Source organism: Lagopus leucura, unplaced genomic scaffold (genome assembly GCF_019238085.1).
Source record: "Lagopus leucura isolate 7727_CA_CO unplaced genomic scaffold, USGS_WTPT01 Super-Scaffold_100001, whole genome shotgun sequence".
In the NCBI taxonomy this organism is placed as follows: domain Eukaryota; kingdom Metazoa; phylum Chordata; class Aves; order Galliformes; family Phasianidae; genus Lagopus; species Lagopus leucura.
Genome location: NW_024962262.1, coordinates 57,518,345 through 57,523,385, shown reverse-complemented (window position 1 = coordinate 57,523,385; position 5,041 = coordinate 57,518,345).

Here is a 5,041-nt window from a genome sequence, read left to right as displayed (position 1 = left end):
ACAACCACAAAACATCTGGTGAAAGTAATGTTTCTCTTTTCAAACCAGTAAAGCAGCATTTCACCTTTTCTTGTAGGTTAAAAGAAATGCATTTTGAACAGGGAAGTAGATGCTATTTCTTTCCCTCTTTCATGCATTCTTGCCTTGAACCAAATACACATGGAGGTAGAGGGTATTACCAGGAATCCTTGTTACCGTACTGGAACAAAACAGCTGGCAAGCAGCACATCCATCATCCTTGTTAAACAACTTGAAGAGCAAGAGGAACTGGGGAACAGCTCACTCTTAGATGGCTAGGTTCATAATATTTCTAGTCTTATATTACTCAGTAGAACAAGAACATGAAGACCTGACAGAGAATGCAGCTGATTCCTATAATAATTCTTTTGGATCTTCATTATTGATCCACATTCTGAGAATCTGTTGTCTAGAGCTGCTTTGCAAAGTTAAATAGTTTCATATCACAAATGTTGGAAACAAAATTACACATAAAATGAATAATGCCTTTTGTATCTTTCCAGACAATCATGAGCATCAAGACTCCAGGCATTTGTATCATACATTTGCATCACACAAAGCTTTCATATGTCACCTAAAAACTATGTAATATCATAGCCATGAACACCACAAGGTGACATTCTCAATATCTGTTCTGACTACCAGGAAAAAATGAGGTGCTCAGTTATCAGGCAGTCAGAACCCACACCAGCCTGGCACCAGAAGACTGGGCAGAGCTTACGGAGCCCATTAATATCCCCAGCTGTGAGCCTCACTTGTTTCTCTGGGAATTATTCTTAAAAATCAGCCTCTAGAACTAAAGAGAAAACCAAGTAAAATTTTTCCGATTTAGAGATGCCTGGTTTTATTTCAATTTTCAGACGTCTTCTGGATCTTTACTCTCCCACACGCCATGTTAAACTTAGCTGCAGCTGTAATACCCTATGGATATTCACCTGGTGCAGCTGACGAAATACCTCTCCTTTATCACTGTATGAATAGATTACATGTTGTGCTGACTAACTGACAGCCCTTCCACAAAAATTTCCACTTGAATTCCAGTCTCACCTATGAGAGGAACACACTCAAGCCACTGGAGACACCTGAAGGAAGAGAATTAGAAAAGCTCAGAGAAAAAGATCTTTAAAGATCACCGCATCCAACGGTCTGACCACATCAGAGCTCACCAAAGTTACCAGAGCACGGTCCAGAGGGCACCGACCAGCTGATCACTGAACACTGACAGGCACAGGGCATCAACCACCTCTCTGGGAATCCTGCTGCAGGGTCTGACCACCGTCCCGCTCAACAAGCATCTTCCAACGCCCAGTCCGACCCTCTCCTGGCAGCTCTGTGCCATTCCCACCCTGCTATCGGTTCCCAGGAGCAGAACACAGCACCTCTCTTTGCTTCTGGCTTCTCGGCCGGGCGGTTCTCGCGAGAGCGGCTAATGGCGGGTCGTTGCCAGGGCAGCGGCTCTGCATCCACCGCCTCGCCTCGAAAAAGCCTCGGAGAGACGGAGAGGAGGAATCAGGGTGTGGGAATCAGCTGGGCTGATTTATCGAGGAGGAACTGTAAGCCACTCATACACGGGGCTACACTGCGAGGACGGTGGTTAGCACTGTCAAGTGAGTGATAAGTGCGCGGGCTCCCGTTAACGAGCCGGCAGTGGGGCGAGGGCAGAGCCAACGCTACCGGCAGCAGGGCGGTGCTGATCAGGCACACCTCATTAAGGCTATGCGGTGGTGTTAGTGTGCCTGCTGATGGCGATGGCTGCACCCCGCGGAAGGCTATGGCCACAAAAACTGTGGAGACCCAGACGGAAGTGCCATGTTCACGCAGAAAGAGGACTGCAGCCAAAAAGAGTGTGGAGACCCAGGCTGAGGTCCTGTGCGTGCTTGAAAGGAACGCTGATGCTAAGACAAGTGTGGAGACTCAGACTGAGGCTCCAGCATGAGATGCTGGTACGCAGGTCACTGGCTGTCACGAGTGCCAGAGCCTGGCCTTTGCAGTGCGATGGCAGTGGCGCTTGTATAACTGTGTGACTTACTCAGCCTTGTGGTCGACCTGAAGGAGGAGGTAGAGAGACTGAGGACCATGAAGGAGAGGGAGATGGATTGGTGGTGCTGATCCCTGTCAGCCCCGAGATCTTGGCGCACAGCACCGCATGGAGCACGTTACCCCCTACTGCCTTGCAAGCAGGTGGGAAAGGGGAACCGGCAAGCAGACAGTGCTGCAGTGAGCCCCCTGTCCTCTGTTCCCCCTAGCAACAATTTGAGAAAGGAGGAAGAGTGGAAACGGGTACCGGCTCGGCGAAATGGGTGTCCCTCATCCCAACCATCCTTGGCTCCCCAGGTGCCTCTGCACCATAGGTTTGAGGCCCTGGAACTTGAGGGAGAGGTGAGTGGGGGTGTGGAGGGAGGTCCACCCGTGAGGTTGCCTGCCGGATGAAGCGGTCGACCCTGCGCCTCAAGACTGCCTCCACCTGGAAGGACAGAAGAGTGGTTGTCGTAGGCGACTCCCTGCTGAGAGGAACTGAAGGCCCTATATGTCAGCCTGACGCTACCTGTAGGGAGGTGTGCTGCCTCCCTGGTGCACGGGTCAGGGACATTTCTGGGAAACTTCCTGGACTGACTACCCCTTATTGATAGTTCAGGCTGGCAGTGATGAAGTCACTGAGGAAAGCCTCAGGACTATCAAGAAAGACTTCAGGGGCCTGGGGCAGGTAGCTGATGGAGCAGGTGTGCAGGTGGTGTTTTCTTTGATACCTTTAGTGGCAGGGCAGGATGCTGAGAGGATCCAAAAAACCCACCTCATAAATAAATGGCTTAGAAGTTGGTGTAAACACAGGAATTTTGGGTTTTTTTGACCGCAGGGCAATTTCATAGAATCATAGAATCATAGAATCACTAAGGTTGGAAAAGACCTAAAAGATCACCCAGTCCAACCGTTCACCTATTCCCAATAGCTCCTACTAAACCATGTCCCTCAACACAACATCCAGCCTTTCCTTGAACACCCCCAGGGTCGGTGATTCCACCACCTCCCTGGGCAGTCCATTCCAGTGCCTGACCACCCTTTCTGAAAAGTAATACTTCCTCATGTCCAGCCTGAATCTCCTCTGCCGTAGCTTGAAACCATTCCCCCTGGTCCTATCACTAATGACACGAGAGAAGAGGCCGACCCCCAGCTCACTACAACCTCCCTTCAGGAAGTTATAGAGAGCAATAAGGTCTCCCCTGAGCCTCCTCTTCTCCAGGCTGAACATTCCCAGCTCCTTCAGCCTCTCCTCATATGGCCTGTGTTCCAGACCCCTCACCAGCTTTGTTGCCCTTCTTTGAACACGTTCCAGGGCCTCAATATCTTTCTTGCAGTGAGGGGCCCAAAACTGGACACAGTACTCGAGGTGCGGCCTCACGAGTGCTGAATATAGGGGAACAATCACCTCTCTGCTCCTGCTTGCAACACTGTTTCTGATGCAAGCCAGGATGCCATTGGCCTTCTTGGCCACCTGGGCACACTGTCGGCTCATGTTCAGCCGAGCATCAATCAATACCCCCAGGTCCATTTCCTCTACGCAGTCCTCCAGCCACACTGCCCCAAGCCTGTAGCGTCGCCTGGGGTTGTTGTGGCCGAAGTGCAGGACCCGGCATTTGGCCTTGTTGAAACTCATCCCATTGGCTCCAGCCCAGCTCTCCAGCCTGTCCAGATCCCTCTGTAGGGCCTCGCTACCCCCAGGCAGATCCACACTTCCAGCCAATTTGGTGTCATCTGCGAATTTACTGAGGGTGCACTCGATGCCCTCATCGAGGTCATCAATAAAGATATTGAAGAGGACAGGCCCCAGCACCGACCCCTGCGGAACACCACTCACGACCGGTCGCCAGCTGGATTTAACTCCATTCACCACCACTCTCTGTGCCCGGCCCTCCAGCCAGCTCCTTACCCAGCCAAGAGTGTACCCATCCAAGCCTCGGGCTGCCAGCTTCTGCAGGAGAATGCTGTGGGAGACAGTGTCAAAGGCTTTGCTGAAGTCTAGGTAGACCACATCAACAGCCTTTCCTTCATCCACCAGATGGGTCACTAGATCATAGAAGGAGATCAGGTTGGTCAAACAGGACCTGCCCTTCATGAACCCATGCTGGCTAGGCCTGATCCCCCGGTCACCCTGCACATGCCGCATGATCTCCCTCAAGACGATCTGCTCCATAACCTTCCCTGGCACCGAGGTCAGGCTGACAGGCCTGTAGTTCCCCGGATCCTCCTTACGACCTTTCTTATAAATGGGAGTCACATTGGCAAGCCTCCAGTCTTCTGGGACCTCACCAGTCAACAAGGAGCGCTGACAGATGATGGAAAGCGGCTCGGCTATCACCTCCGCCAGTTCCCTCAGCACTCTCGGGTGGATCTCATCTGGCCCCATCGACTTGTGACAGTCCAGCTGGAGCAGTAGGTCTCTGACTGTTTCTTTCAGAATCACAGGGGGGTTAGTGTGCTCCCCGGCCGAGATTACCAGGTCAGAGAGAGGGGTATCCTGAGGATAACTGGTCTGACTTTTAAAGACAGACGTAAAGAAGGCATTCAGAACCTCCGCCTTTTCCTTATCCTCAGTGGTCACATTCCCAGCCTCATCCAGCAAAGAGTGGATATTCTCCTTTGTCCTCCTCTTACTGTTAATGTATTTATAAAAGAGTTTCTTATTCCTTTTCACACCAGCAGCTAGGTTAAATTCAAGCTGGGCTTTTGCCTTTCTGATTTCACCTCTACACATCCTAACAACTTTCCTGTATTCATTTTGAGTGGCCTGTCCCTCTTTCCACAGGCGGTAGATTCTCTTTTTCTCCCGGAGCCTCAGGAATAGCTCCCTATTCATCCACGCCGGTCTTCTTCCCCGCCGGCTCATTTTGCAGCTCAGGGGGACTGCCTGCTCCTGCGCCCTTAAGACTTCCTTCTTGAAGAGCAACCAGCTCTCTTGGACCCCTTTGCTCGCTAAGACTGAATGCCAGGGGACTCCCCCTATTAGTCCCCTGAACAATTCAAAGTC